The sequence below is a fragment of the Cibotium barometz genome, chromosome 25 (assembly GCF_041138505.1).
Source record: "Cibotium barometz isolate CiBa-2024 chromosome 25, ASM4113850v1, whole genome shotgun sequence".
Taxonomy (NCBI): domain Eukaryota; kingdom Viridiplantae; phylum Streptophyta; class Polypodiopsida; order Cyatheales; family Cibotiaceae; genus Cibotium; species Cibotium barometz.
The window spans coordinates 36462546-36484152 of NC_141070.1; positions in this window are offsets into that span (position 1 = coordinate 36462546).

Here is a 21607-nt window from a genome sequence, read left to right on the forward strand (position 1 = left end):
GTAGTACTCTATGAGCACTATATTGCACGGTAGAGAGAACCGCTCATCAATGGCGCCGCTGTCAGGGAGTGAGTGCCTACATTAGTTGAGCACCATACACACACTACCACTATCCTTGTTAAGCTCGAATCGGTTGCAAAACCGTTGGATAGGAGAGTAGGCTTTGGGTGTGGAATCCTAAGAGCGCTACAGGTAGATTAGGATTAGGAAAAGGTATTAAGAATAGATTAGAAGAACCCCCCATTAAGCGGTTGAGTTATTCCCATAAGCAAGCTTTAGGTTATGTTAATTTTTGTCAAATTTGTGACTAATTTTGGTACTGATTTATGACTAATCTTTTGTTAAATTCTCTTTATTGTCTTGCAATTTGAGTGTGATTGGCTAGCTACGCGCAAAGGACCTCTCCCCCTTTGAGGTCATGACAAGGATTCAACACATGAGAAGGATTGGAGATAGGCGCTAAACCTGCCAATTTCAATTTGTGTGCGAAAGAGAGAGGGCTGATTTGCATTTCTATCATTCTGTTTTAGGTTAATTTTTGCAGTCTGAGGTTAATTTTTGCAGTTTCAATTTTGTGCATTTTTAGTTCTCTGTTAAACCTGCACCTGCAGAGAAACTGAAAGCTGTACACACACATGAAGATTGCACACATAAAAGGTACATTTTGAGTTCCCTGCAAACCTCACAGCTGCACACGCATTGAGTTCCCTGCAAATCTCAGGGTGGTTGCAAGATCAGGGTGCCCAGTTTTGTCCACTCAGACACCCTGTAAACAGTAAAAAAACAGGCATTTGTTTACCTTTAGTGGCTAATCTCTCCTAGTAAATGAAGGAATTTTGGTTCAAGTTCTTTTGTTGGAACATTATATTCAAAGTTGGAAATATAGTTGCATAATTTGATTAAGCATTAGATAGTCAAAAGTTCTCATTTTCTTAGGTACAAAGTCAATGTATACATCTTGTCCCAAATTTGAACTGATTCCATAAAATGCTAATATCTTTTACATATAAACTCATATAAGATTCCCACTTTGTACCTTAGATATTCACATAATATGGAGCTTAACTTGATTTTTTGAGAAAATTTTAAGATATTTATCTATTTTCTTTAAATATTTCAAGGTCTTTAAAGTGTTATAATATACGCCACTTTTTGTACCCACAATAGCTACCACTTAAAATCCTCAATCTTGTAGATCAAAAGAGTGGGTAGATACTGAGACATTAGTAGAATGTGGTGGTTAGTGAAAATTGCAAATCCAATGGTTGGATTTTGAATGATCTAGATTTTTCAAAATTCTTCCAGACTATCAGAAGGCCTGCAAATATTAATAATCTAATGAGTAAAATTACATTTTTGATGTGAATCATATAAAACCTATAGGGACTAGTGTGCTTGTAATAGTGCATCTATGGAAAAATAAATTGGATAACTCTAAGTATGGAAAGATCATTTTTTTATCATTTCATCATATTTTTGATTAATTTTGATTAATTAGACTAATTTATATTAATTTAAGTTATAATAGGTTAATTTAGGGGCAAGCGTATTTTCTATTATTTGCTTGATCTCATTTTAAGTATCTTGCTCCCCAAAACTTGCTCTCCAAGCATTGTCCCAGTCCAGCATAAACTCGATAAAACTGGACACCCTGATCTTGCAACAACCCCAGCTGCACACGCATTGAGTTCCCTCCAAATCTCACAACTGCACACACACAGATGCACACAGTCAGAGAGCGCACCAAGCACGCACTTCAAAAAAGGAAAAACAATAAAAGAAGGCGGCTGTGCGTGAACAGCGCACCGCGCAAAGAGACCCACACACCGCACCATAAAGACCGCCACTCCACCGGATAAAGGGGGTTTTTTTTAAGAGTCTAGAAAATTTTTCATTTTGTGGCGCAAAAAATCGAGAGGTTTTCTAACTTTCCGAGAGGAGTTAGAAAACACCCATCGTCAAAATTTTGGTCTCGGAACCATTTTCCCATAGTAAGTTCAGTATGGAAAACTAGTAAATTTTAGGCAATTTTTGACTCTGAAAAATACGCTATTTTTTTGGCCCAATGTGTTCGAGGGGGTTCAAAATGGGTCCTGGCAAAGTTTGAGCCAAATTGAAAATTTTTGGATTTTATATTTTAAAAAAAACCAACCTTAAAATTTTTGGATTTTATATTTTAAAAAAAACCAACCTTAAAATTTGACCTTATGCACTTGCGGTTGGGACATCATATAGACACTGCTATAGGGTCTAGGGTACCTTCTAGAGTACCTACGTAGGAAAGTGGGACTCAATTAGTAGGAAATTTGGCATATATTTTTGCTGAAACCTTTTCCGAATCCCAATCTGATACCCTTTCTAGGATAACTAGCTCATTGTCTATGGACAATCTAGGGCCGTCAAATAGTCATCCCTTAGCCCCAAATAGGACACCCACAAGATCTTTTAATCCATTTGAAGCTGACATCATGGGGTTACCACTCAATGTGAGACTTCAATATGTCTACATGAATGCTCAAGGAACTAAGATCTTTAGGGATCCACAACAACGGTATCTCGTTAAGATTGTAGACTTTTTCTTAGAGCTTGATAGAGCACCTCTAGTCAATGACCCCCTAGGGTAACATGTACATGGGTGGAGATGGTGTTCGCTCTACGAAGTCACCTATCATCCAGAGAATGTAGACAAATTAGGAGAGCTCTCTAAGAGTGAGTTCCTAGACTTATCAAAGCCTTCCGGAGCAAAGGGAGTCTAGAGATGATTGGCTCATTGAGCCGGACATGCCTAGACCATCCAATGCCTAGTCCTCAAAGCCATCCATGGATGATTTACTTTTTGTAGATCTAAATTTGGAAAGGGACAAGAAAGGCAAGAGAAAAATGGATCAGGGGGCTGAGAACCAATGGGAGTTTGTACGACAAATTTCAGTGACAAAGGTCTTTCAGGATGACCCACTTCAAGAGGTTTATAAGGACTCTTTAGAAGGATATTATGCCACAACTAGATTGCCAGAGCTAGATATTCCTCTAGCACTTGTGGTGGTAGTCGAGAAGCTTGCAGGATACAAGAACCGAATCGTTGATAAATGGGCCAATGAATACCGAACCTTAGATTGGAAGGAGATTCGTAAGCTCACCTGGAGAGGACAACCATTATTCATGGAAGTGTTCTTAACTAATACAGCTAAACCAGGAGAGACAACCTTTCTTGGAGAAACTGTTGCTCCTCCCCTATGAGAGTTCACTAGAGAGGGACCCTCAACATCAAAGTGGACCATTGCAAGTAGCCCAACTCTAGCACCAAGATATTATCCTACACCAAAAGTGAGACCACAGATCACACCACAACAACGTTTCTCTCACTATGACAATCGGAGGGTAGCAGAGCCAACTCGGCCTCCCATAAATGCACCTCCTGAAATGCGGGTAACAAGATCTTTGGAAAGGGTTGGTGAGGCAGGTAATAGGGGACACACACCAATTTGGGATGCATATGGACCATCTTATCAAAGAGAGGAACCACTGAGAGTGAGAGGCCGTAGGCCTAATGATGAGTATTCAAGACGAGTAAGGCCATCAACTCTTCAAAAACTGGTAAAGAAGTACGAAGGGTCGGGAGATCCATATGACCATGTAGTAGCAGCATTTAGGCAAGCAGTTCGAGCTGAGCAAGTGACTGACAAGCATACGCAAATTGAAGGATTTGGGCTCACTCTTGAGGGAAGGCCCTTGCTTGGTTTCAGGCACTAGAGGCTTTAGACAAATCTTCTTTTACGAGTTTTGGAAGAGAGATTCATTGCTGCTTTTTCCTTGATGGGGATTCAGCATGACACAGTAGTAGCAAACATCTACTCTTTCAAGCAAGGCGAGACTGAGAGTGTTAGAGGCTGTGTAAATAGGATGAAGCAATACATTGAAGATAAGAATCCCACCCAGAGTCGATTAATCTCTCTCTTCTTAAAAGGACTCAAAAATTCAAGACTGCACACACATCTCTATGCAAAGAAGCATACAAATTTCAATGTGTGTTGCCATGATGCTATGGATTTCATAGATAACTTCAAATTCCAAGATGGTGCTGGCCCTGAGGTGCAACCTAGAGATCAGTGGGGTGATGACCAAAGTTCAGGTTCTAGCGCATTAGTAAATCCAGACCAGATAGCTAACCTAGTGCTAAGGAGATTGGGACAAACCTATCGCCCACCCATTCAGCCACAACAACAGCAAGCGAATAAGGAGTGTACTACCTATAGGTCCTCATCTTTGTGGAGCATGTGGCGATAACCATAAAACCGAGGAATGTATTACCTTTTCTCCTTTAGTCACAAACCAACCCACAAAGAAGTGGTGCCAAGCCTATGCTTGGAATTATACCAACACCACACAGGAATGTACTCGCATTGCAAGAATGAGACAGGAGCATGAGCAGCAAAGGGGTGCAGTGGCTCCACAAATGCATCAATAGTATACTAATTTTGAACGTAAGCCACCGATGGCACAAGAGCAAGCATGACCTATACTTAGAGCTCAACCTCCTGCTCCTGGGACTGCTCCTGTGAGATTTGTTGACTACGACAATTCAAATACGTGTAGAGACTTGGTAAACTCAAGCTATGTGGAGGAGAAATATGCATCATATTCATCCAAGGAAAATCTCTTTGAAAGTCCCGCATATCCAAGCCAAGCACTAGAGCCTCAAACAACCGGGGGAACAAAATTCTTTGATGTTGCTAAGCGGCTACCAACCTAGGACTCCAGGCCCCTCAGGTCAATGGCAGCAAAGGAAAGTAGAAGCCAAACTAATGGGCCCTGTTATCAGTGCGGAGAATCCCATTGGGCTCGGTCCACGTCGCCAAAGGCAAGCAGCTCAATCCAATACGACAGTACCACAGCTTCCACCAATTGAAAGATATTGTCTAGGGTGTTGTGTAGAACACTTTCCAAAGGATTGTTTTGCTGAAACCACATGAGGAAGGCACCTCTCAACCAAAGGTCTCACTCAACTTTGTAGAGGCAGTTCCATCATCACCTTCATCAGAGAATGAGGATGCTTTTCACTGAGTCATGACTAGATCACAGACACGAAATGCCAAAATGCAGACTAATGAGACACCTCGAACTAGGGATGCAAAGGCAAATCTAGTGGACAAGACCCTATTTTCCAATAGAAAAAGGACCACTAGGAGGAAAAAGAACCGCAACAAGCAAACTAAGAGTGCGTCCACTAGTTCTCAAGAAGTCTCTAAACAAGACATGATCAAGCTTTTACATCCCACCAACAAGTGCATAAGGAGAATCAACCCCAACCTAGGCCTAGTGCTAAACAAGATGAGGCTATTTTACAACCGAGGGGGTTGTGTTTTTGTGGATAAGGTGAACGAGACCCTAGATGCCATCATTGATGCTCATAGAAGTCACATTGCAGCTTTATCTGAGCTACCCAAGAAGCTTCAAGAATACCCAAACCCTCGTGAGAGGAGAAGATCAATCTAGCTGTACATCAGCAACTCATTAGGGAAGCTCAATCAATAATAGAGGGCCCACCTCCACCTATCCCTCGGGGCCCCACTTCTCTTAAGCCAAACCCTCGTGAGAGGAGAAGATCAATCTAGCTGTACATCAGCAACTCATTAGGGAAGCTCAATCAATAATAGAGGGCCCACCTCCACCACCTATCCCTCGGGGCCCCACTTCTCTTAAGCCAACATTAGAAACCATACCAGAAGTGTCATCAAGTTGGGAAATGAAAAGTGAGCTGATCTCACAAGCTCATAGCGAGAAGTCAGCACCACCAATTGACACCCCATTGAAAGAAGCCATTATGCCACCACCTAGTCTTGCCTTCCCATGCAATGATAAAGTTATTGATGCTAACGAGGACATGGCAAATGAGATGTGGGCAGCAGTTCATGAGAAAGTTAATGAGAATATGTCCCCTATTACTTCACCTCCATTCTCTGAAGTGGATTTTACCAGGGGCACAGAAAACAACTTTAGATGCCCAAGCATCCAGGAGGAAGTTCAAACAATTGTTTCTCTTAGAAGTAAGCATACAATGAAAACCTTACCATCTTATTTGGGAGAATATGAGAACTGTTCTCAAACCTTGAGGATACCCTCCATGCATAGAAGGTTGGCAAAGGAGATGGATATGGGTATCGTGTAAGCTATTTTGTCAGCACCAGTGGCTTGTACCTTACCTTTGCTTGATTTGATAAAGCTTCGATCGGAGTTGTGGAATGATATTGCTACAAGTTTGTCAGAGCAGGTATTGCTACAAAAGGATCACCATCAATGTACTATACACCCTGAGACAAAGCATGTTATGCCAGTTCCTATCAACAAAGTAGGAAAATTTTGTGAGGATGATCAGGGAAATGCTACCCTTCCATTAGAAGTGCGAAAAGTAGCTTCAACTGCAATACTTGACTCGCTTCTTTTAGCACTCTTTAAAACTCTAATCGGCCTTTCACTTGCATGCTCACGTGTGAGATTGTCATTGCTGGTTGTTTTTTTTTCAATAAAAGGCTTTACTTGTCTTCCATTGTTTTTTGCAGCTTTTGTTTCTACCGCGCCCGAGAACGTGCGCGATTCAGGAAGGGAGGAATGTTCCACGGGAACACTCATGAGAACACGGATTATGGAAGGAGGCCGGAAGCAATTAATGCAAGAGAGAGGGATTGTAGCCATGGGAACATAAAGACGCACATAATTTTTCCATATTTTTGTGCGGAACTTGCAATGTAAATCATTTTAGGCCAATGTGGGTTCTAAATGAGAGATCTAAGTGTATTAAGCAAGGCTCACTTATTGGGTTGTCCGCCCATGTGTGAAAGAGGCCTAGGGTTAGTGACATCTCTATAAAAGAGATGTTAGCTAAAGAAAGAGGACTTTTTGGGCCATTCTCATAAGCTATTGATTGAAGCTCTTGAGCTCTCAAGCTATGGCAACTCTCTAACTCTCTCTATTGTACTCTAATGAGCATCAAGCTCCATTAATCAATGAGTAAAGCTCCACTTCTTTCTCTTAAACTCTTTTAGCATCATTGAAGGAGATTAATCTATGATTAGTAGCTTCTTTCTTTATCTTGTGTATGCATGCTTGTAGTGTGTGTGTGTGTGTGTAGTCTCCATGGATGCAAGCTCTTGCCCACTTCATTGGCAATGAGCTATTCATGGATAGGCTCTCTCTATGAGCTTGTGGGTTTGTGAATGTTACATTCTATGCTTGCTTAAGCTTGTGGGTTAGTAGATGCACGCTTATAGATTTGCTTGCATTAGGAAAAGCTAAGATTTAATCAATGTTTGAATGGGATTACGAGCCATGCATTGCTTGTTCTCTTGATTAGTGTAGTGGGTTCAAGGAATTAAGAGATTGATTGAGGTGTTTGAATGGTTGAATCGTCAAGTGGTGGTTCGTGTATGTGAGCTCTCCCTCAAGGGATAAGCCTTCATGCACTAATCGGGTCGAGTCCTCGGATTGACATTGTGTTTCTCAACACATTTGTTGATCCGGTAGTACTCTATGAGCACTATATTATACGGTAGAGAGAACCACTCATCAGCTATTCTGATGCACACATGATGGAGCTTTGTGTTTTTTAATTGTCCATACACAATTAAGCATGCTTCTCTTGCCACCTCTTCATTAGCATGGGTTGTCCCCTAGTGTAAGTAGCCATATATAGTTGCTCTTCATCATAGGTTGTCCTATGCTTTTTCCAAAATGCCATACATGCTTCCTCTTCATCATGGGTTATCCCATGTTTTCTTTGGCATGCATTCTAAGAATACAAATGCCACAATATATTCATCAAAAGTATCCAAATAGTTTATGTGTTTATATATCACCACTTGATAGCTTCCTCAAAATGGAGGCACACACAAGAGCAGCAACATGTCCATTGAGAAGTTTGAAAGGGAAAACTTCCCAACATGGTAGACTAAGATCCAAATTCTCTTAATGCAAGAAGAGTTATAAAACATCCTTAAGGAATAGATAAGAATCCTAAAGCAATGCCCAAAGAATTCCCAAAAAACCCTAATCTAGGAGGATAATATTGATAAAGCAATGGCATGTGCCAACAACCTCATCCACTATGTGGACTAGAGAGGTATGGGAGAAGCTAGAGAACCTATACAAAATCAACAACTCAAATGTATTCCTTAAGTAGAAGTTTTTCAATTTAAGGATGAATGAGGATCAAACTTTGGATGAACATTTGAGCAACTCAGGCTCCATTATTCAACAGCTTGCCACTACAAGTTAATGAAGATGATATGAAATTTGTCAACATAGAAGGGATTTCAAAGAATAATGAGATCCTACTAGTATTAAGGACATGTACTAAGGATATGTCATGAGATGGAATATGATAAGATGATGAAGACCATCATCTTTGTAAGGTTCCTCCCTTCTAAAATGGGAGAACACTTAAGATAGTCCGCTAAGTCTTATCTTGGGAAAAATTTCCTATCATCGACACCTTGACCCTGTAGAGATTCAAGGATACGATTTATAGGTATGACCTAGCTCTATCCCGCAGGGGGAGCGTGATTTTCTAAACATCAAATCACCCATAGGGCAATTGATCATAAATTGGTCAACTACTAGACTTGATTTCTAGGGACAACACTTTTTTCCTCATCTTATGCAAGGCACAGCCGCTGGCCTAGTCTTCTAGAATAGAGTTGCCCAGGAACCTAACTATCTAACGTAGGGCTTTCACTTAATCTGTTGGAAAGCTACCCGACTAATCGGGTCCACCCGTCCGTAGGATGCCGTCAGGGCATTTCATCCCCCCACTTTCCACCCTACTCATGCATCAATTTGTTTTCTAATTAATCCTACCACACTGTTTGACATAAATAAACATATTCCTTAACTAAGGCCCTTTTTCACAAGGTTTGTTAAAACAGCCTTCTTACACAATACAATCATACCAAAGACAAGATGTAATTATATAAAAAGTTTATACATGAACCAATTCCATACAAGCCAAACCGGCTCTCTTATTCTTATTCTGCCGATGATCTAGAATTCGGCCTTCCAGCCTCTACATGCTGGGCAAAACCCTACGGGACCATACACCTCATCGTCGGCCGCTAGCGAGGACTCAAGCTGACCTGTCACCCTCTCAGGCTCCATCGCTCGATCCTCCCGGCCCTCAGAGGGATGTCTGCACACTAGGGTGGGCTTATTTACCGCACTAGCCTGGGCCCTCAGAACTAGGCAGCCTCATAATCTCTCGCCTCAATCGGCAATCCTTATTCTCCCAAAGGTATGAGGGATACCTTGGGCCATTCCCGGGCTTTGCTAACGACGCCGCCCAGCTACACAAGCACGGAACGGAGTTAGCGTTGAAGCCAAAAAAATCTTGAATTCTAAAGATAACAACTTCAATGCAATTTACTAAATATAGCATTCACAATTCATGAAGATAACAATTTCAACGCAATTTATCGAATACAACATCACATAATTTGTAACTTCATATAATTTTTATGGCGTCATTTTAAAAGGAAAAGACACCATTCATTAACACTAATCTAAGAAAAATCTCTTCTTTTGAAAATTAACCAAGCTAACCTGGCCACCGTTTCCTTGAGGGGCTTGAAAAGGAAGGACTGGAGCCGCATTGGGCACATCTTCCCCCATCTCGTTGTTATGTGCTCCTCTTGAGGCAATATTTTGTCGTCTCTGAGATGAGACCATCTTAGGTGCCGCCTTGTAGAGCTCACTGCTGCGATCGAAACACTTCAGTCGGATCTAAATTCCGAGCTCGTTTTCTCACCATATGAGCAAAAGAATATGGTGCACGAACCCTTTCTTGAGGAAAAAAACCCTTATTAAAGTCTACGCAAATGGGGGGGGGGATTGTGAGATGTCCTTAAGGGCAAAAACGTGGAGAGGGCTGGGAGGGGCTGCTGGAAGTCTTTTCACACAGGGGGGGAGAAGAGTTAAGGACACTACCTCTAAGGAAGAGGGGGATGGAGAAATTTTAGCTTATCTGAAAAGAGCCAAATGAGGGGATGTGAGAGGGGTGGCTGTACTGCAGCAAGTACGCTACACAGGGACGGACGGCGGTACGGACAGTGGTACAACAGGGCTACGCTACACAGAAATGCGTGTCGTCTGTGGAGCACCCCGGGGGCTTATAAAACTAAGGGGTATGGGTACGGGCGCTGCACAAAGCAAGGACAAAAGGACAGTGTACCTTCAAAGGCTATGGATCAGTGGCCTGCATGGGTTTAGGGGAAAGGTACGGTGTCGGTTGTCCGGGAAAGGAGTGGTACGCATGTACCTTATCTGGTCTGGCAGCATGGGTGTCCACGTAAGGGTACGCGTGGACCATACAGTGGGCGGCCATCCTTTGGTTCTTGGGCGGCCATTGTACGAGCACCCTAGTAAGTGTGTACGGACCAAATTTTGGGACAGGGTACCCAAATTTGGGGCGCGCGTCTCGATTTGCGTGCCGGACCGCCCCGGGGGGCGAAAATTTTTTTTGTCCGAGAGGTTCTCCTGGTCATAGGGGTTCAGACCGTTCGTCAATCGGACGCCCGGTCGTGGATTTATTAAGGTTTAAAGGTCGATGATTTTTAACTAAAATGATTGAAATTAGCGTATAGGCTTGATCCAGTGTCCGTTTTGGATGCTGTAAAATCCTCGCGCAGATTCCAATATTGGGCTCAGAATTTGAAGATTCTAAGTAGAAATGACTCAAATAATAAAATCATTGATATTTATACCATAAAAACTTATAATTACATGGACATTTCTTTATTAGTGAAGATGGGTACGTTACAATCTTAAAGAACTAACTAAACAACACTTGAGTCAATTCAAGATGAAAGGAAAACATGAAATAAGGATTATCCACAAGTGCACCTAGCAAAACACTTGGCCAACAAGAAGATAGGTGTTTAAAGAATATGGCCAAAGAGAAATCAAAGGATCATGCAAACTTGGTGCAAGAGCATGAAAATGAAGATGAAGCATCTACCAATAAGCAAAGACAAAGCCCTTACTATCATGGCAAATATTTCTCTCTTAATAAGGAAGGTTATGATTGGGCTTCCTAGTTCTTTTTGTGTAATGCAAGGCCCGTTATCTACCCGGGAAGTCCCCTAAAATCCAAATAAAACATTACACATGTTTTTTTAAAACCTTGTTTTTATAAAAGGCTCGGGTATATTTTTCATTTATCCCAACTTTATAGCGAGGGGAAGTTCTATGAATAGACTGATGTAGGTGTTATGTATGGTTAAGCTCTCATATCAACAAGCCTTACATGAGATTTTAGGTGTTCGGATCATTGTGTTCTTTTGTATCACCACATGGTTGCAATCTAAGAGTCCAAATCATCATACTAAAGGTCTCTTTCTTAGGTGGCACCTCCTTCACTCCAAAGGGATTGGATATTTTAGAGTCTAGTAAGTTGAACACTTAGGTGTAAACACCCACTTATTAACAGAACGTATGATAGGGTCTTAGTGCCTATATAAAGCACTATACATGGTGAAGTATTATCATAATATAATCATTTTTTGTGTTTTGTAACAACTCTCTCTTTGTGCGTGCATGCGTATGTGCATGCGTGCGTGCGTACATGCATGCATGCATGCATGCGTGTGTGCGTGCATGCGTGCATGCATGCGTGCATGCGTGTGTGCATGCGTGCGTGCGTGTGTGCATGTGTGTGTGTGTGTGTGTGTGTTATTACATCTCTCTCTCTCTCTCTCTCTCTCTCTCTCTCTCTCTCTCTCTCTCCATGTCTATGCACCATGTCACCTTGGCTTGATCTTTGCAACTTCTACCCCCAAAATCTGAATTAAATAATCCCTGTATATGTTTTTGTCTTATATGTTTGTAATGATCCTTTATTCCGATTTACCCCTATTTAAAACAATGGGGGATATAGTGGTTGAAACCAGTGTAGGTCATGGACCACTAAATCCCAATGTAATCGTTAGCCTTTAAGTCTGTGTTGGGGACAACTTACATGAACCTCTGAGCCATGCATGTTGAGCCCTTGAGCCTGTTGAGGCCAAGCTCACCAGTCTCTAAGACAAGTTACATATGCCACTGAGCCTACAACTACAACACACCAAAGGTGGAGCATGTGTATTCTTGCCTAGTGAAAGTTCCTCATCACAATCCCACCTTCAGTCCGAAGGGGGTTTGCTGGGATTCGGAGCTTCATGTGTGTATTCTTAGGTGTGAACCACAACTTAGTATGTATGTGTATTTATGTGTGTTAACAGCCTCTTAGGCTAGTACTAATATGCTATTACTAGTGTGCTTCACTCATCGGCGGGTACTAACGGAGTACGAATAGAGTACTAATAGACAAAACCTAGTAAAAATAGGAATTTTACTATTAGACCACTCATAGGGTATACTAACAGACTACTAATAGGGTACTAATATGCTATTACTACTGTGGTTCACTCATTGGGTACTAGCACAGTACTAACAGAGTACTAATAGGGTACTAACAAGCTAGTACTCATTGGGTACTAATAGAGTACTAATAGACAAAACCTAGTAACAATAGGCATTTTACTATTAGACTACTCATAGGGTACTAATAGACTACTAATAGACTACTAATAGGGTAATAATATGCTATTACTAGTGTGCTTCACTCATTGGTTACTAACAGAGTACTAATAGGGTACTAACAGAGTACTAATAGGGTACTAACAGGCTACTATGCATTGGGTACTAACAGAGTACTAATAGACAAAACCTAGTAAAAATAGGCATTTTATTATTAGACTACTAATAGTCTATTCTTAGGGTAATACTACTACTAGACTACTAATAGGGTACTAATAAATTACTATTAAGGGACCTACTACTAATAGGATACTAGTAGGATACTACTAGTCTATTACATAAGGCAGTACTTATTAGGGTAGAATAGACATATGCTACTAATAGACTACTATAAGGGTCTAATAGAATATTATAAGTAAATAAATTAGATAATTAGACTAGTAAAGTGATTTTTATTAGACGATATAATGTACATAATGCACCATAGTAATAGTCGAGTACACTCATGAACTATTCATAAGTGTACATGTGTGGTGGAGAGACCCGTAGTTGCATATACGAGACAATAGAGAAGAGAAGACAGACAGGAAGAGAGCATAATAATCAGAATTGGAATCTTGAATGTTTCTCTTAAACTCAATCAAAATATAGGTTTTTTACATGTCAAGTGGCATGTTATTGTATATTAATTCGTACATTGCATCTAAAAATCAAAAAACCTTCCTTTCATCGTTGACTGATTCCATCTGAACCATTGGAAACTTGATGACCTTGATAAGGTGCGAGTAAGTCAAAACTTCAAGTTGGTCATCAAGAAGGCAATAAGTATGGACATCAAGTCACTTGTAGTATATACCCTTGACTACATAACAATCCTTGTAGTATATACCCTTGTAGTCACTTGTAGTATATACCCTTGTAGTCACTTGTAGTATATACCCTTGACTACATAACAATCCTTCTTAATGATGTTTTCCATCCATCACATAATGTACTAGCTGCCTTAAACTTTACAGTAGTACACTTTATGATGTAAAACTCCACACCCTCAGAATTCCCAACCTCTGCATTAACAGTAAAATTTTCCCCAGTGCTCACAGCATCACTGAGAATCTCATAGTGTCCTTCATAGGTGGCATCATCAAAGATTTCATCATTTGTGTGCACACCTAGTACTATGGGCTCAATGGTATGATATTCCCATTATTGCACATATTTTTTTTTGCAAAATCTTTTCCATGCACCATGCTTGCAAGCACCACAAAAGCATGATAAATTTCATGCTCTAATGCTCGTGTTGTTAGTCATTGAAAACCCATTAACACAATGTATAGAATGTGTTTTATCAATAGGCTGGCAGTCCCACAAAACTGACCTATCAACCTCTATAGCCTTCACCTCCCAAAACAATCTAGCCACATATATTTCCTTTGATGGGTAGGAAGCTTGAGGTGAATTTGACAAATTCGGCCGAAGAAAGTTAACCACGTCAGCAACACACTCTAGTCACACAGCATCCACTTTCAATTGGTCATGTGTGAGGGATCTCTTCACAACAACCCCTGCTCCATCATGCTCACCCCCTTACCATGTCTCGAGCCAATCTACTAAATTGTTGTCCAATCTTTTAATTAGTGGGTGGTAAAGTCTCCTAAATAGTAGTTCATAACAATGTCATCCTAGTAGTAAGTAGTCCAATAGCTAGTAGTCCTATCAACAATCAACCCATAACTAGTAGTTGTGTGAACAAGAGGCATACTTGAGAGACTTCAAGAAAATTAATCGGGTGCTGCCAAAATGACTTCCCCCTATCCGTTTGCAGCACACATCCTTCTTGTTTGGTGACACGTGTGTGTGATGACCAAAAGGCAAACACCAACTCTTTCACCTCTTGGCTCATCGAGCTGCCCCGTTGTTGTCGCTTGCATGATGATAGTAGAAGATCTTCATTGGCCATCTTAGACACCCTAGATTTTTCCAAATACAAGCTTCTCCTAGAAATATTCAAAAACCTTGATGTGGTAGCCAAGCTCGGTTGTTGATAGGACTCCTTTTTTGTATCATTTACTAACATCATTAAACTGGACCATTTGAAAAACAATTTATGTGCTGATTTTGGCCGCTTCACCATAGCAAGGCTATTACGTACACCCCGTAGGAAATCTACTTCAACACTTTTCTCTTCATTCCCATATATGCCTCTCAAGGAGGGATGGCCAAGAAATCTCCTGAAAATGTCTCTTTTGATTTCTTCAACCATTCGAAGAGTAGCCATACATAGCCTTAAAAGGCAACATTCCAATACTATTATGATAAGTGCTATTGTAGAGAAACTTCACCAAATGCAACCAATCATCCCATGCATGTTGCGTTTCATAGCAGTAATGCCTCAAGTAAGTCTCAAGACACTTATTGACCCTTTCGGTTTAACCATCAGTTTCTGGATGATAGGCCAACTTAGTGCCCACCATGCTATCAAACAATGTACGCCAAAATGTGCCCATAAACTTCACATCTTGATCACTCAATATTTGCTACGGCATACCATACAACTTGAAGACATTTTGCATGAATTGGTGTTCCACCATAGATGCTGAGTGTCTCACTTTTGTTGGTACAAAATGGGCAGCTTTTGTCAATCGGTCAACCACCACATAGATGCTATCCTATCCCCTCTTGGTAGAAGGAAAGCTGGTAATGAAATCCATGGCAATATGCATCCATTTACCCTCCATAATAGGTAAAGGCTGAAGCAAGCCACGGGGCTTGTGTGTGGGATCCTTGTTGAGTTGACAAGGCATACGCTTAGCAACATATTCTTTGACTTCCCTCCAGTAGGCCTTTCCAATGGAAACTTTTCCTTATGGTATCATACCTTTTGAACAAACCTAAATGTCCGACCACCATGGGAGTAGAATGCATCTCATCCATGACCTTTTTCTTGAAGGATGAGTGGGGTACAAGATACACCCCTTCCTTATAATAGAGGAGACCATTGTGCAATAAAAAATGAAGTAAATCATCACAAACACCATGCTATAATTTCTACACTATTTGTGAAGCCTCATCATCAAGCATATATTCCTCTTGAATCTCCTCAGCCCAATCATTATGCACTTCCATGATGGCCAATAAAGAACATGCCCACATTCTAGAGAGTAAATCCACCACCACATTCTCCTTTCCCTTCGTATATGTGAGCTCAAAATCATATTATTGAAGGGTAGCCAACCATGTTCTTTGCTTAAGTGAGAGCTTTGATTGAGATAGGAAGAATTGAAGAACCCTATGGTCACTTCGCACATATAATTTGCTTCCGTAAAGATAGTGATGTAATTTCTTGATTGCATGCAAAATAGCAATCATCATACACATGCATCTCCATCTCTTTGTCATCACTTTTGTGGCTTTCATAAGCAATGACTCCATGATCTTGATACCACACCGCACCAATGCCTCTTCCACATGCATTCGCTCTAATAGTGAAACTTGAGTGAGATCGGTGGCAGTAGGCCAATTTTTCACATGTTCCACCTTCTTGGGGTCCACCTTTATGCCATCAATGCTCACAATGTCACCAAGGTATTCCACCTCTTTTGCCATGAATGTAGACTTGGTTTCTTTGGCATACAAGTAGTTGGATCGTAATTCTTGAAATACCTCCTTCACATGAACCAAGTGCTCCTCTTCACTCTTGCTATACACCAAGATATCATCAAAAAACACCAATACAAACTTGAAGAGGAATGGATGTAGCACTTTGTTCATTAGTGCTTGAAAAGTGGCTGGTGCATTACATAAACCAAACGGCATCACCATAAAATGTAAAAGACCTCTTTGGTACAAAATGTTATCTTGTACTCATCCCCACGTTTCATTCTTATTTGGTTATGGCTGGACTGTAAGTAAATCTTGGTGAAGAACTTGGCACCCTTCAATTCATCCAAAAGATCATCAATTCTTGGGATTGGGTACCTATTCTTGATGGTGATTTTGTTAACATCCTGATAATCAATGCACATTCTAAAGTCCCATCCTTCTTCTTCACCAATAACATGGGCAATGTAAATGGCGATTGACTCGGTTCCACCCAACCAATTCAATGAGCTCTTTAACTTGCTTTTCCACTTCATCTTTTTCCACTTTTGACAACCTATATGGAGGTTTGTTGACCGGCCTTGCATTTGGCTCTAGCTCAATGGCATGATCAACCTCCCTCATTGGTGGCAAGCACTTGGGCATATGAGACACATCTTCATACTCTTTATGTAACTTCTTCATACCCTCATGTGTAACTTTGCTCTCTTTTTCATTTTCTTCATCCTTACAAAACTACAAAACATACATATAGCCACTCTTCTTCAATTCCCTCTTGAGTTGTGTGCTATTGATCAAAGTTAACTTTGAGGTGCCAAAACCATGCAATGTAATGTTCTCCTTCCCATGCATAAACCTCAAAAAAAGCCTTGTTTCAAATTCATGGAAAAGGTTCCAAGATTTGATAGCCAATCACACCCCAAAACCATATCAATAGGCCCCATATCAAGCACTAACAATTCAGCTTTACAAGTGTACTCTTTTGAGAGCATCAATTTCACATTTCTGCAAATCATTTCAGCTTTACAAGTGTACTCTTTTGAGAGCATCAATTTCACATTTCTGCAAATCATTATGCAATCCATGATATCCATATTTGCTACTTCAACTTTTCTTTTCATTGCCAATGCATCCGGGTATAATTTCAGATTTCCCAATGACTTGTAGTTCACAAAACTATGTGTGCTACCGCTATCCACCAACACAAATGCATCTCTTCCCCTTACCTTAGCCTTGAATCTCAATGTATGTGCCCCTTTGCAAAACAGGCATAAGATTCATTGGATATGGAACAAAGAGAAGTATTGTGTTCATATACATTTGTAGCACCCAAAGTATGAGCTAAGCCATCATCATAATCATGAAGATCACCAAGAGAACCACCAGGGTCAAAAGGAAACTCCCCATCTGGATCTAAAGAATAGTCAACATCCACAAACTCACATGGCTCTTGAAATGGCTCCAATTCTTTGTCATTAGTGTCATCTACCACCTCCAAATAAACTCGCATGGCTCTTGAAATGGCTCCAATTCTTTGTCATTAGTGTCATCTACCACCTCCATATGAGTCTTGACATTGCGGGATTTAAAGTCCTTCCAATGTTCCTTGCTATACTTCCCACCACATTTGGAGCGTAGGTGTTTGTCCCTCATCTCATTAATGTGGTCTTCCTTCACAAATTTGGTCTTGGTGACCCCATCATTAGTTTGTCCATCAGATATCTTCCTCGATGTACGCCTGGGTGTCATAGCAACCGCGAGCCCGTGCATCACCTGGTCATAACCCTCTAGGATCCTCCTTAGGTGTCCTAGCACTTCACTCAGGGACCGCTTCGTCGGTCCTCGCCAATCATACCGAAAGCACACCATTTTAACCGTACCGAGGCTGGTCAAGACCTCGGCAGGCTTTCCCGACATCCCTTGACGACTCCCCACCAATTGTTCCAACGAACCTCCTCTTAGAAAAACATAAGCCAAATGCTTCCTCTAGCATTCTGGCATAAAACAGTCCTTTGAATGAAAAACAGAGTTTCCAATGCGAGTGAGATTCGAGTTTGAGATCGGTTAAAGACCCTTTTTCCAATAATTCCCAGTTTCATAATGAGGATCCTTGATCTCTCATGAGGGTAATCTACCCGTCATTTTATCCATTTATCCGACTAGATTCTTGGTGAGATTGGTCAAGGAAAAACTAGATTAGTTCTGGTAGTCTATTCTTTGGATTTAGTAACTGGAATTGGTCACGAAGTTTTTGTCCGATTCAATTCGAGAGAAGGACAATTAGGTTTATTGTCCGACCTCACGTGGTCTAACTAAATTCATTCAATTTAGTTCTACCAGGATTCCTTTCAACTAAACATCTAGTTTTTGGGTAAATATCCATTTAGTGATTTTACCAATTCAAATATCCAAGATATTCTTTTTTCCACATAAATTCTCAACCTTAATTCATTAGGTAGAATTATGATGGAAATTAATCTTTTGACATTAGAATTTAATTCAAATCCATCTTTTCTCAAATATCATGGAAATTCATCTTTTAACTAAAGTATCAATACCTATGTTTTTGAATAAACTTGAAATCCTTCTTTTTCTCATTTCAATGAGTGCAATCCAGAGTGCAATCCAATTATCTAGGAATTCCTCTTTTCCATAAATTAAATCTATTAAAATTCTTCTTAAAATTACATAAAAATAACCATTAGTTCCTTTAGGCTAAAAATTCCACTTTCCTCATCTAAACATTTGAATTGCAATATAGTGGGAATTCCTCTTTTATCATTTAAATTTATCTATGCAAAAGATAAATTTAACTAAATTTTTCCCTTAAAATTTAAATAAAAATCTCCATTAATTCCTTTGCACTAGGAGTTACACTTTCTTCATTTAATTAATTGGATTCCAACATGGTGGGAATTCCTATTTCATCATAAAAAATTATCTATACAAAAAGATAAATTTAACTATAATCTTTCATAAAATATACATTATTTTAGCATTCTAATTTTTTTTCTCTAAATTATTGGAATACCTGGATTTCCAATGTCATGGGGATTACTCTTTTAACATAAAAATAAATTACTAGAAATTTCTCTTTTTTCTAATTTATTAATTATGCATAAACATAAAAATGAATTCCTCCATGATTACAATGAGAATCATTCAATTAATCTAGTGTGACAATTCCTAGAATATGGTAGGAAGTCCTCTTTTCATATTATGAATGAAAATATTTTATGTGTTTATTTTACAAAAATTTTGCCATAGCTCCGCTGCTATTATTGATAATTCTCCATTTAATTGAAAGAATGAAGTTTAATATTATTGATATGATTAGAATGACCACTAATTGGATCATTATCCAATTATGGATTGATTCATAATTTCTCTATGAAATAAATATCATAAAAGCATTAAAAAGCCATTATTTTGGCCTCCAATTAGACAAGCATAGAAATTACTTTTGGATTAGAGAAATGCTTCATGAGAAGCTTCATTTGGATTGAGAATAGGTCATATGTATGACCTTTCTTTTGGGGGGAGAGAGAGAAATGCTTAAAAATCATTAAAATTAAGCATAAATGAAAATTATGTGTTTCTTTATTACAATTCATAAAAGAACTTCAATAGTAATCAAAAGCAATTCAAATTAAAGCTTCTCAAGCTTGAGAGGGGTTGAGAAGAGAAGCATTTGGATTTTTAATAAGAAAAAGACAATAATCCACACTTTACCTTCTAATTTACTTGATTCTTTGATCACAGTAGAGGCCCCCAACCAATCAATTGGTTTGGTATGTTGTAGGAGTCACCAAGGAAGATTGAAGAGAGAGAGAAGCTCCAATCTCTTCAATTTTGTAGAGGTTTTTAGAGGATAATAGAAATTAAGCCACAGATAGTAATACAAAGGAATGAGAGTCTATTTATAGGAGAGGGAGGCCACTAACTGAGTCCAACTGAGTTCTAGAATTTTCAATTTTAGTTTGGCTGAATTTGGACAAGTTTTGGACCAATTTGGCTCCCGTTTTAGGAGAGAGGAGAGATAAAAATATCCTATTATTTTTGAGTTTTAAACTCATCCAAGCATGTGAAGTAGGCGTCTCCTTGAAGGTCTCCCTTTTCCTTACACATGTGTCAAAAATGAATGATTACTCTAAAATATCTCATTTTTTTATTAATACTTCATAATTTTTAACTAATAAACCTAGTACTTGGTCAACTCTTCATCTTATGTGGGAATTTACTCATTTTTGGGTATTTTCTTTTATTCTTTGGATTTATCTTGTCCCAACACTTGGATTAATCTTATTGGTCCATAGGAACCTTAATTGGACCATAAGCAAAAAAAAATCAAAAATCTCGACCCTTAGTAGGCTAAGGTCTCCTGAATCAATTTTAATTAATTCCAATTGCACCTTGAAAAATCTATAATGATTTTCTATTTCAGGGAAACATTTTTATGATATTTGTAGAATTTATTTATCCAAAAATATCCCAATATTGATTTACCACTCTCTAGAAAGTTTTTATCTCACTAGGCAAAACAAAGAAAAATGATATTTTCTTGTATTCAAAAACATAGAATGATTACAAGGGATTGAAGTAGAGGCTTATTTATATTCAGGCTGAGGAGGAATCTTACATCCTCTCCCACTTGAAAAACGCGAGATGTTCTCATCTCGCAAAGTGGGAGTAATCCTTCGCTAACTCTTCTTCTTTCTCCCAGGTGGCGTCTTCTAGAGGGAAGAACTTCCACTTTACTAAGAATTCTCTGAGGACTCTGCTCCTGAGAATCTTCTCCCAAACGTCAAGGATTTCCTCAGGTTGGCCTTGAGTCGGAGAGATCAATTGCTCATCCTCAAGCATGTGATTCGGGCTAGGTACATACTTCTTAAGCAATCCGACATGGAATACATCATGTACCCTGAGATGGGGAGGCAGAAGAAGTTTGTAGGCTAGATCGCCCACTTTCTTTATGACAGCATACGGCCCATAGTATTTGGGAGAGAGCTTCTTGTACTTTCCTAAGGATAAGGAACTTCTTGGATAAAGAACTTCTTTTTGGTCGTACTCGAATGAAGACCATATCTGATTCTTCAAACTCTCTCTCTGATCTCTTTTTATGTGCATACTGCTTTTGCCTGTCTTGGTCTGTCTTTATATCTTTACGGATTGATTACATTTGCTGGTCCATGTCATCAAGCATTTGTCTCGAAATTTTGACTCTAATCAATGGGTCAAACCAAGTCAACGGTGTAAGGTAATCTTGTCCATACAAAGCTTTGAAAGGACTCATCCCAATGCTCCGATGATAAGAAGCATTGTAAGCAAATTTGACCAAATGCAAATGACTTTTAAACCACTTCTTGGGTTCCTTGCTACACAGCATGATCGAAGGATATCTTCTATTACCTGATTCACCCTTTCTGTCTAGCCAGCTGTTTCGGGGTGA